A 13,400-nucleotide genomic window follows, 5' to 3' on the forward strand; every position below is an offset into this window, starting at 1 on the left:
CCAATGCAGCTCCACTCACACGGTGCCCATACTTCCGTGGACCTCGTTCATCCTCAGCCTGGAAGTTGGTACCCGTTGACATCTTCCCACTTTCCCTACCCTTCAGCCCCTGGCAACCGCCCTTCTAACTCTGTTTCTACGAGTGACGTTTTTAGATTCCACATGTAAGTGAGATCATACCGTATTTGTCAGAGAAAGAGCTGCTCTAGAGGATCTCCTGGACCTGCAGTGTACTTTGTTAACAAACAGTAAACTTTTTCTTTTGTGCTACTAAGATTTGGAGGTTTATCTTACTTCACCATAACTTAGCATTTGTGACTAATAAGTGACTCTGTTTGGCAAGTCAGCGTAGCTTCTTAAGAACTGGCTGCAGTCTTCACCGTTCTCTAACTGTAATTCTGGAAATTTCTCCATCGCCTCAATTTTTTTATCTATAAAACATAAGTGAGACTATTATTCATTGTAAAGGATTATTGTAACAGTAAAGAAATATAAACCTGTAATGTGTCGCACATGTGGTAGCTCCTCAACAGTTATTACTAGTTTTAATATTGATTTTCTCATTTTTATATAAGCCAAATATAATAGGGGGACTTACGATAATCGGTTAATATTATAGGGAATTTAGTTAAAACTTTTTAAAAATACTGTCTTATTTGTAGCTCGTGGGAGTTGGTGGGGTTCTAAATTGGAATGATTTCTATCGAGGAAAATTAGATAGTTTTTCAAAATGAAAAAATGGTCATATCTGTTAACTAGACATTTTTTTCTTCTGTTAATTCTCCACATATGCATGAATGTGTATGAAAATACCTTGTACCAAATAGTCACTGAAATGTTATTTGTGATAACAAAGAAGGAAAAATAAACCTAACTGGCTACCCTTAGGAAATTGGTTAACTAAATTATGATAAATTTAGACGATGAAATATTCTCAGGCCATTTTTAAAATGAGGTAAACTATGTGTACAAATATGGAAAGATTTTTAAGATATATTTAAGTAAAAAATGTGAGGTGTAAAAAAAGGTATAATATGATCCTATTCATATAAACAAAATATGTATATATATATATATAGGATATCTATGGAGGATGGAGGATGAGAACAAACAACTGGTAAAACTACCTTTGGAGAAAGGAGTTGTGTTTTGGGATAAATAGTTGAAAGAATGTATTTTCCATTATATTTCTTAAGATAGATTTTATTTTTCATTTGTACCATGTAAGTGTGTTATCCATTAGCATAAAATAGATAAAAGGAAAAATGATACATCAGACATACTTTTGTTATTATACTGTCACTGAAGGGATATTTATGAATAAACAATTGGATGACATTGACATGAGCTTTTTTGATACACTTGAGGGTGATTTTTATATATAAAAAAGGCAATTTAGAAGAATTATTTTGTTTAAAACTAAATATTAGATTGTTAAAATTAAAAATATATTTTCCTCTGTGTCTTAAATTTATCCTACAAATTTTTAATCCTATTTCTAAATTTACTGGGTCTTAATAATTATTTCTAAGGATCTTTAAATAATTGTTTGCTTCTTTTCCCAAACTTAATCAAACTTTAAACAATGAAATTCTAAATTTACTATATTCAATTTCTTTTCAAAATACTTAGCCTCTCTAGATTAAAAAGAAAATCCTAAATATTGGGAATACAATGTACAGCATGAAGGCTATATTTAATAATACTGTACTGCATATTTGAAAGTAGCTACAAGAGTGGATCTTTAAAGTTCTCATCACAAGAAAGAAATTTGTAACTATGTGCAGTGGCAGATGTTAACTAGACTTATTGTGGTGATTATTTTGTAATACATATAAGCATCAAATCTTTATATTGTTATAATGTTATAAAACAAATATAATCTGTCAATTATATGTCAATAAAAAATCAAGAATTGAAGAAAAAACAATGTTATATGTCCAATAAATTAAATATACCACTAATTAAAAATTAGAGCTTCAACTTAAAGTCACTAGTCTAAATCAATTACTCAATTACCTATTTTTAAATTGTCTCTTAAAAGACTGTCACTCTAATAACCGACTCTCTTAAACAATGTCAGTGCAAGAATACTAATGATTAGGTTAGATAAAATCTTGAGTAAGTTAGGTATTTATTTTACACGTGCAGAGGTTAAACAACTTGACTAAATTCATATAACTAGATAACAGCAAAATTGGATCCAGGTTTATCTTATTCCAATTCCTATAACTTTCGCACTATTTTGCCTGCTTTACCAGATATCAGAGACTGGCAGAAAGGAATTTTATTAGTTCATGCATTTAAAAGTTCAGGGAGTAGAGCTAATTTTAAGTGCAGTTGGATTTGGGGGCTCAAACGATTTCTTCACCATCCAGTTTATTCCTCATACTCTTGCAGTTTTGCCTCCTTTGTGTTGGCTACATTTCTTGCTGTAGAAACAAGCCTTATATCTACCTACCATCTAATCAAATGCTGGTGTTTCACTTTTCTGAAATTCTCCAGGAAAGATCTCATCACAACCTATTTCCTTATTTTTGCCATATCCATATTTCTGAAATATAATCACTGGCCAGAAATAAGATGTACTCATTCACATAGAGATAAATCAAGGTCGACCTCTGGGCATGAGAGGTTCTATTTCACCAAATCATGTGGATTGGGTGTAGCAAATAGGTGTTCATAGTAGAATGCTAGGTTTGCAGAATTACAGGTGAGAAGAGCTGTGATTTAAAAAGGGGATTCAGAAATGGATTCTACCCTCTACACACCCACTGTTATTTGAAGACTTTTCAGGATTTTGGAATCTTTATTAAAGTTGAAATGTCTACTTTAAGCTTAATAAACCAACACCTTTCATGTGATCTGGGGGAAGGAGGGAAGAGTAGCATATTTTTCAGCAACACAAGTTTTCCATAGTACATGACAGTAAATTGGCAGATAGCTATCTTGAAGAATCTTAATAGAGGAAATTGGACAAAGGATACAGTGAAATTTAGAGTCAAGTAACAAGAATCAGAGTCCCAGTTAAGCTGCTAGGTATTGGTTCAAGGCTAGGAGATTGTCAATAATAAGAGCAAGTTGCTATGCCAGTGTAGGAGGAATTGTACCACGTAGCATGTTGTTAAGATAGAGAGTGAGGGCAAGGTTTTTAGTACCAGAATTCCATGAGGCAATGACTAAGACTTGGCTGGACACCAACCCAGGAGTCACAGCTAGAGGCATAACATCAGACTTCATAACAAATGAGAATGTCCGGTTCTAAATCATATTTCTCCTGCCTAATGTCAGTATTAGTTCTGATAAAAATAGTTCCAGGAAAATGGCTCAGACTTGAAGAAATGAGCCTTGCAGAAACAGGACCCGAAAGCTTCCACTCAAGGTGCCATGTATCCTCAGGTTTGCTCTCTAGGCCCCTTCTCTTAGAACATAGATTTCTTTCTTCCCCCACTGCCTCCCACCCTAAACACTATCATGTCTTATGTTTTATGTCTTGAGGATTTTTCCATCTTTATTGAGATAATATTGGTAAGAAACACCATGTAAGTTGTTTCCAGTCATCACGTTGTATTTGATGTATTTATGTATTATGAAATGATTGCCACAATAAGGTTATTTAACATAGCTATCACCTCACACAGTTACCTTGTGTGTGTGTAATGAGAACATCTCAGATTTACTCTCTTAGCAAATTTCAAGTATACGAAACAGTATTGTGAATGATAGTCACCATGCTGTACATTCGATCTTTAGAACTTATCTTATAGCTGAAAGTTTGCACCCTTTGATCAACATCTCCCCATTTCCTTCACCTTCCAGTCATTGGCAACCATCAGTCTATTCTCAGTTTCTGAGTTTGGAATTTTTAGATTCTACATCTAAGTGAGATCATACGGTATTTGTCTTTCTTTGTCTGACATTTCACTTAGCATAATGTCTTCAAATTTCACCGATGCTGTCACAATTGGCACGATTTCCTTTTTTTCTTATAACTGAATAATATTTCATTTTTTAGATCTATATGTATCTATATATTACATTTTCTTTATCCATTATTCCATTGACAGACATTAGGTTGTTTCCATGTCTTGGCTATTGTGAATAATGCTGTAATGAACAGGGGAGTGCAGGTATCTCTTCAAGATAGTGATTCCATTTCCTCTCAATATATACCCAGAAGTGAGATTACTGGATTACATGGTGGTTTTATTTTTAACTTTTGAGGAAACTCCATATTATTCCCCATAGCGGCTGTACCAGTTTACAGTCTTACCAACAGTGCAGAAAGTTTCCTTTTTTCTCCATGTCCTAAGCAACACTTGTTATCTCTTGTTTGTTTATTTTATAATAGCTATTTTAACAGCTGTGAGGTGATATATCATTGCGGTTTTGATTTGCATTTCTGTGATGGTTAGTTATGTTGAGCACCTTTTCATGTACCTGTTGGCCATTTGTATGTCTTCTTTGGAAAAACATCTATTCAAGTCCTCTGGCTGTCCTGAGGATTTAAATAATCAACTGAATGTACGTTTGTGTTAATGTGTTCTTGTGCAAATACATTTTTAGGGATTAGTGTAGGCAACCGCAGATCAACTGAATAAAATTGATGTTAAAGAGTTAATTATCAGAGTATTAGAAATGTTGTTTAAAATGTAGTTTAAAAAGTAATTTAGATACTTGATCCATTGTTGAAGATAGTAAGGATAACTCTATCTCTTGAAATATCCTGGTCAAGTTACAGAGCCTAGAGCATCTGATAGGTACATGAAGTAAAGAAATGATTAAAAAAAAAAAAAGATCCACAATGATGGTGAGGGGCTATGTCAAAAGGTCACAGGAGCCAACTGAAAGGGTTCCCAGTGGCCAAAGCTGAAACAATTAAAATAAAAAAAATAAAGAATACAAATATAAGACAAAGATGCAACAAAATATAATAGAGTGTTAGGCTTATAATTCAGCAGTTCAGTTCTGATCTTAATTATGCCACTTGTAGAACATAAATTCTTTACCTCTCAAAGACTAACTTTCATAGCTGCTTTATATTAGAAGAGGTCTCTTTCGCATTGCTCTGGTTCCCATAAAAGAGTATTTTCCTCTAAATATCCCTAGCCTCTTGCCCTGCCCTTATTTCTTTCAGCAGTGGAATCAGGTTCCTTGATGCTGGATAATTGTCAGTAATTCATGATTCTTGATTGAATGAGGATAAGCTAGAAGTGGTTCTAAATGGGAGATATTTTATCCTTTCATCTCTACTCTGGATCAATGTGGCTGAAGCATTTGTTGTTTGGGCAAAATGTTCTCTGAAGATGCACTATTTTTCTTTATTGAGCTTTTGCTAAAAGAACCACCAGCCCACTATATATAAGCTTAAGATTCTGCCTTCCAAGTCCTGGGAAAGTAAGTTCTTCCAATTTTATAAACTAGAAAGGGGGTGGGGTGCGCTGGCGAATAAAGCAGTGTGTAATTTGGTTGTTCTACACCCAGCCCCAGGGAGTGAGTAGTCCCATTTGGGCTTCACACTATGTCCTCATACTAGTTTTATCACACATAGTAATGTTTTGATTTACCTTTTGTCTTTGAGTTAGTGCTCAACTGGTTCATAACTTAAATGAAAAAAGGGAGGTGTTATTTGCTGAGACCCTCAAAACAATCCCAGCATTTCATAAAACCAAGTAAAATCATTTATGCTCTGGTAGCTTGAAAATAATAAATTATCATATAAATATAACTTGTTATCATAGCAACAACTGTCATCATTGTTACAGCTTATGATACTATTCAAAATAATGAAAATTTCAACTTGTTTAAACTTTGTGGCAAGCATGCTTAGCTTTATAGAGTGGACTCTTACATATTCCTAATTGCCAATTATTTTCTTCTCTCTGCCCAGGGCACGTTCAATACAAAACTCTGCTTTTAATTAACTTCTGCTCAGTAAATAGGTATTCAGATGCACATTTTGTGTTTCAAAATCACAATTAAAGCTGTAGGGTTAGTTTTTGCAATGTTATTCTAATTAAAATACTTTTAGCTGTATTTGGCATGCATTAAAATGTCAAGTAATTGACAGCCCATAAGTGAAAAATTGATCCAATTATCAAGCCAGCTAGAACTTTTCTCTTTTTTCAACTGCTAAAATTTATTATGGCCATTAGAATTACAGATGTTTATATGTTTGCTTTTAGTAAGTGGAATTCATTTAACTTTGCCATGCCCTCGGTGTTGTTTCTGCTCTTCAGTGGGATAGACAATCCCTCAATCTTTGAAATGCACATTTAGAAAAGGCCTCCCAAATCTCTCGTCACATGGAGTAGATAATCATGCTTTTATTGGAGTTTAAGGAATAGATTTTTCTTTTCATGTCTCCAGATGGTCCTTTTAGTAATGAATCACAGAGGAACACAGCTTGTCCTAAGATATGGCTTCTCTACATCTTATTTTCTAAATTAATAATATAAATCTTTAACGAATTAATTAACTTAAGACATGCAAATAGAATAAAACAGAAGAAAATATAACAAATGTTAACTTCTAATTGCAGCAATTTGGTTAGTTTCCCCTGCAATGTAATAAAAATATTTAATCTTCTCAATAAAAGTCAACCAAAAAACCTCCAAAATATCAGTTCTGCATGGACTTGAAAGACAATTTAGAACAATTATTAATAAAACAGATAAAGAAAAAAATGAGGAGGATTAATATTAATATTCACTCAATTATTTATATTGTTATTGGATCAGTACTGTGGGGAAAGCAATTTATATTGTTTATTAAGAATCTTTATCTATAAATATTAACCCATTAGAAAAGAAAGTTCATTCAGAGTATAGGTTGTAGGTATTAAATTAATTTATATCTGAATCTAAAAACTATTACTGCAATAAATATCAAACTGATTTATTTGTTATGGATGCCATAGACATGTTAAGCCCATTAATAGCACTTTATATAGTATAGAGATATGTCTAAATATATCTAAATTCTAAACATGTCCTCTTTTACCCTAGGTCTCATAATAAATTTTATGTGTTAAAGTAAATGCAAGATTCTCAGCTCAGTACTCAGTGCCTTTTATCATTAGATTCTAGTACTTCCACTCATCCAGCCACATTCTTGGAATCCTGACCCAGCTACCCAAAACATCCAGCACATCTTGGCCAATCCCACTTCTTTGCTTTTTCCTCTGCTATTCTCTTTTCCCCCAGTAGCCTTCACTCTGCCTATCCAACAGTTCCAAGATCAGCTTCAAAACTTAATTTCCTTAAGAACAATACTTTTATGACTCTATCCCAGAAATAAATTGTTTCTTATTTTATTTTATATTTTTAAGACTATCTATCTATCTATTTATTTATTTATTTATTTGCCAGAGAGAGAGAGTACAAGCAAGAGGGAGAGGGAGAAGCAGGCTCCCTGCTGAGCAAGGATCCTGACCTGAGCCGAAGGCAGATGCTTAACCGACTGAGCCACCCAGGCATCCCAATTGTTTCTTATTTTAAATACCACAGTAGTCTTATAGTATGTACTTCACTTTAAGAAATTTATAGTCAATTGTCATTATTAGTGGTAGTTATGTTCTATAAAGTCACTGCAAACACTGAATCATTGCTTCTTGGTGAAATAAAAGTAAAATAGAGAGTGAGGTCTCTGGGAGGCTCTGGTTGTAACATTTTCCTTAACTGATCAATAGACAATCTTGTTTTATGTGTGTTTCTGTTTCAAGACACCTTATTTAATATGTATTGCAGATTCATTCACTTTGAACTCATGGCCAACAGCACTATACCTCATGACTGAATAAAATTTATTTAACATATCTATGTTCTCCATATGGCACATCACAACCTTCTTCAACTTAGGGACAATGGACAACACTTCAACACTAAGCTTGAGAGCCTTTTTAAACAGTGAAATCATCAAGAGAAAGCACACAAATGTGACAAATGTGGCACTAAATAGAGCATGAAAAGGGCACTTTTTACGTTATAAAAGCTGAAACAAGATGTCAGAGCAATGCCTTATTTGACCTGAGTTGGGAATGTGTGCATCGGGTGGCTCAATTTTTTTTGCTACAGCGAGCGTGTGCATGTCCAAGAGTGGGATGACTATGAGAGCTCAATCAGGATAGATTTTGGGATTCCAAATAAATTTTAATGAGTAGGTAAATGCCTAATAATGAAATTTACAAATAATGAGGGTCCACTGCCTATTTCTTAGTTGCTTGCAACTATTTTATCTTGTCTTCAGAATGACATCCTTCCCCCAATATTGACGAATCCATTGTAATACTTTTAATAATACTTGCTGGATGACAGAATAAATTAAATCTTACTTTGACACAGAAATGTATCATAAGTGTGAATATTACTATTCAAATTAATTTGATTATGTAATCTCTGGTCTAATCTAGAAACATGGATTTAAAGGTCTTTGAGTATAATTTACTTAGAACTTAAAACGTAAGTATAAAGGAGGAAGCCTAATTATATTAACTGATAACTTTAGAGGTAAATATAATGACAGAGCAATATCAGTCTTGATAATGTAATTCTGAAATAGCTCTTGGGACAGAGACTACAGGCAAGTATACCAATAAAGAGTATATTGAATGATCTAGATCTGAATGATAGGTGGGGTGGTTGGATTAGGGCAGATGCAATATAAAAAGAAAGGCAATTTAAGAGAAATATTTTTTTTCATTTTTTTAAAAGATTTTATGTATTTGTTTGACAGAGACACAGCGAGAGCAGGAACACAAGCAGGGGGAGTGGGAGAGGGAGAAATAGGCTTCCCGCTGAGCAGGGAGCCCGATGTGGGGCTCAATCCCAGGACCCTGGGATCATGACCTGAGCCGAAGGCAGACGTTTAATGACTGAGTCACCCAGGCGTCCCTAAGAGAAATATTTTTAAAGAATTGATTTGAAGCCTCTTAAGAAAATTGTTTCTAGCTATCAATCAAAATTGAAAATAATTTGTTTCAGTCTATGTATAGCATATGATAGTATTTAAAGGAAGTAGAAGAAAAGATTATTCTGCAAATATAGAAAAAGAACATGAACCAAGACACCAAAAAAGAATAACAACAAAACTGACATTTATTACTAGTGAAAAACCAAGACAATATTTAATATGTGTGATTCTCATTCTAAAAATTCAGAAAATGTAGGTTTCCCTAAAGGAAAATGAATCACATTCAAAATGTTTTTTAAGCATCTTGCTAAATTCTTTAAGTTTCTACTTATAACTATGTCCTTCGGAAGTATAAATGGAACTAGCAGATGTTAGTAAAAATGACTATGACTTAACAGCTTCTCAAACAAAAAAACTAACAAAGTTTCCAAGTTCATAATAATTTCTTATTTGTGTGAAAAAGATTCTTAATCACACATGCATCATCTTCTCATCTATTTCTCAACTAAAGAAATCCTTCACAGACTGCTAAACATTCAAGATGTTGCCAAATCGAAAAGCGAAGTGCTTTTTGCTTTAATTTTCCCAAGATTTGTACAGATTTTTTTTTGTCCATGACGAGAGTCAGTGGATAATTTTAATGAACCTGGATTTTTTTTAAGTTCAATTATGCTACATTCAAATTTGGCAAAAAATACTATCTTGCTTTCTCTTTCATTTAATGCACATGTTCAGATTGTTCACCAAGAGGATTCATTGCTTCCTTTAGGTAATTAGTATGTAGAACAATCAAATGACCCCAGTAGAATATTCCCTAATCTCCAACATTATGCTGAAATTAGCAATAGCCGATCATTTTATAACAGGTATAAAAATGAAGCTGATCGTTTTTTCAATTGCAACTCTCTCCATTGGGAGGAGCTATTGTCCTTCAGGAAGCGAAAAAGCATGGTTACAGAGAAAGTTTTATTTTTGTTTCTATTTTCGTGTGGTATCAGGTCTTTGTGGCTGTAGATCAAAATTCATTCTAGGAAATATAGATTTTTCAGTAATGTCTTTATTATTACTAACTCTATTCATAACAAACCACTCCACAAAGCAGTCCCTTTTCGACGATGTCTCTGTGCCTAACACAATATATGGTAAAATATTATATAATTTAATTCTTTCAGAAATAAAAGAGCTACACTGAATTAGATGTTGTTTTGTTTTGTTTTTAGAAGAACAGATAAAATGTTCAATGGAAAGCCATAGGACAAATTGTCCTTAATTTGTATGTAAATGTTTTTCAATTTTCAGATACTTCTTCACCTTTATAAATATGTATGCTTTAAATAAGTATTTCTATGGATGAACTTCAAAAATGGCCTTGAAATATTTTGTTGGTTGCAGTAATTATGCTGAAAATATATGAAATACTTGAGCATCAATCACATACTGACTGTGCAAAATCTGAAGGAACTAAATCTAGTTTTGAGGTAGCAAAATATACAATTAGAAATTGAGCATTGTGTTTGATATGCTTACTTAGGAAATGATCTTTTGATCTTTTTCTGAAAAACTAGTTATTAAGGAAAACATGATGCAAAGGAGTAGGCAATGGGGCATAAAGGATTGACACTAAAGACAGCCAATACAGAATACAAAATTTTAAATAAATTCAACATTCAAACATTGAAATACTCAGACCCAAGTTCTTTCAGGAATTTAAAAGCATAATACTTTGTCAAAAGAATAGACTTCCAGTTGGTTAACTGGAGCAGCAACTAACAGAATAAAATTCATTGTCAGTGATCTTGCAGTTTTCATCACTATAATTTAAAACAAAGAGACAATAAAAAAATCCTCAATTTTAAAAGTTCATCTAATTTCTAACTTAATAACTTATAATAGATAACATTTATGTATGGTCTATCACGTGCTACTTTATTAGGCTCTTTATCTTCATTATTACCTTTAATTCTTTGAAGAAACCAGTGAGGTAGGCATTATGATTTTTATTTTATAATCTTCAGAATCCTAGGTTCAGAGAACACAAACAATTTGAATAAAGGTACATGAAATTTTCAAATCTAGGTTTATATCACCTCAAAGTCTGGACTCCATCCACTTGAAATCATTCCTCCAATTAGCAAAATCCAATCTTCTGTTCTCAGTCCTCATATTAATTAACCTTTCAGGGGAATTTCACACAGTTGATCACTCCCCTTGGATACATTTTCTGCACTTGGCTTCCAGACCACAACAATCTTCTATTTTTATTTCTGTCTTACTGATTTCCAGCGAGTTGAGGCTTTTTGCCTGCTTTATTCACTGTTAGATCCTTAGCACATGGAACAGAGTGTAGAGCTTTTAAGTGGGAACAAAAAATTTACTGAAATAAAGGTATTTTCAACTTCTAGAAAACAATGAAAATACTGTTAGCCCTTAAATATGTAAATATCAAATAAAACAATATAGTAGTGAACCTTGAAAATATATCATCTTTATGCATTTCTCTTTCCTTACAGAAAAGTTTATTTAAGAAACTGCTTTTCGATTTTAAACATTGGTTAATGAATACACGTATAGATGACACTGACAGCTATAGAAATACATTTTTTGATATACATTTTTCTCTAAAAGACAATATGCTTTTACTCATAAATACCTGCTGAAAAACTACTCTTCTGTGTTCTATGGATATAGCATGGGTCAGCATTGGCAAGGCCATTTCAGATAGGGTAGTCAGGAAAGAAGTCTATGGAGAGATTTCCTCATGGCAATCTATGATGATAAATGATCAATCTATCATTTGAACAAAGACCTAAATGATGGAAAAGTGACTGCCTTGGGAGTAACTGGAAACAAGTGTTCCAGGGATCATCAAGTATGAAAACCCTGATAGGATTTACTAATAAATATACCAGAGGAGGAAAGGAGAAAAAGCAATCAATTCCCCGAGCAGAGAACTGAGGTCATAGGGCAAACAGCTGTTCCAAAAATTGTAGATCAGGAAGTGGATACCTAAACAGAAGCCCAGGAGCATGAACCACTGCCAAAACCAGTACTGGGGTCCTAAAACTTAAAACTGTAATTGACAAATTGCTGGAGGCTCAGTGTGGAGAGTCTGAGAGTTAAAAAACCCCAAGGAATCCTGTTGTGGGGGCAGGGAGCAGGGAAGAAGACCCCCACATTTTCATGAATTTTATCTCTAGGTATCTGATCAGATTTTCACAGTGAAAAAAAAAATTCTCTCATGCTTCCGTAATAGGAGAGGAAATTAATTGTTTTGAAATGCATCCATAGTATTGTATCCTTAGTAAGGCCTTAACCAACACAGGCTCATTAAAAGACTGAGACTTGATGGACTATGGAACATTTTCATTCCCAATACAGCTTATAATCACATCAATAGGGCTCCTGTGTAATTACAGAGGATTATAGCTGAAAGAACTGTGTATCTCAGTCCTTAGAGAAATCCAAAGAGACAAAAACAAGAGCACCAGAGGAAACGCTACCTTCAGACACTACAGTTACAGATAATAGTATCCACAGCCTAATCCCTAGCCACATAAACATAAAACCTCATACTGAAGGCCTATTTACTTTTACCCATTCATCATGTCCAGCTTTCAAAAAATTCACAGTTCATGCCAAGAGACAAAAAACACATTTTAAAAACACAGTTTGAGGAGATAGATCAAGCATCAGGACAAGATCCAGATATGGCAGATATGTCAGAAATTTCTAACAGAACCAGACTTATAATTAATTATCATAACAGGAATCTAAAAATCTATGATTAATATGCTAAAGGCTATAATGGAAAGAGTGGATGACATGTAAGAGCAGATAGGTAATATAAGTGGAAAGATGGAATCAAAAGGAAACACTAGGAAAAAAAAAACAATTGTACAAGAAAAGAAGAATGCCGTTGATGGGTTCATCAAGAAATTGACACAGTTGAGAAAAGAATTTAGTGATTAAAGAAATGTCAACAGAAATGTCAAAAATAGGAAGGCAAACAGGAAAAAAAGATGAAAGAGATGGAACAGAGTATCCAGGAACTGTGGGACATTTATAAAAGGTAAAACATATGTAAAATGAGAATTACAGAAGAAAAAAGAGAGAAAGGAACAAAGGAAATGTTAGAAGTAATAATGGCAAAGAATTTTCTAAAACTAATGATAGACACCAAATCACAGATCTCAGAACCTCAGAAAACACCAGGCGAGATAAATAAAATATCTTCATAGGCAAACATATTCACATTGCAGAAAAATCACAAGGGAAAGTTTTCAAAGACAGTGGGGGAGGGGTAATAGAGGAGCAAAGATAAGAATGAAATTGGACGTTTCTTTAAAGAAAGAGAGTGTTAGAAAAGGAATAAAGGAAGGTAAAATAAAATCTTGTATTTTTTATCTTAATTGATTTAACAAGTAACAGTTTGCTTAAAATAATAATAGCAACAATGTATTCAGTGAATTTAGCTTATGGATGAGTGGAAT

This window comes from Callorhinus ursinus, unplaced genomic scaffold, assembly GCF_003265705.2.
Source record: "Callorhinus ursinus isolate GAN/ISIS: 27379988/994484 unplaced genomic scaffold, GSC_fseal_2.0 scaffold14, whole genome shotgun sequence".
Lineage (NCBI taxonomy): Eukaryota > Metazoa > Chordata > Mammalia > Carnivora > Otariidae > Callorhinus > Callorhinus ursinus.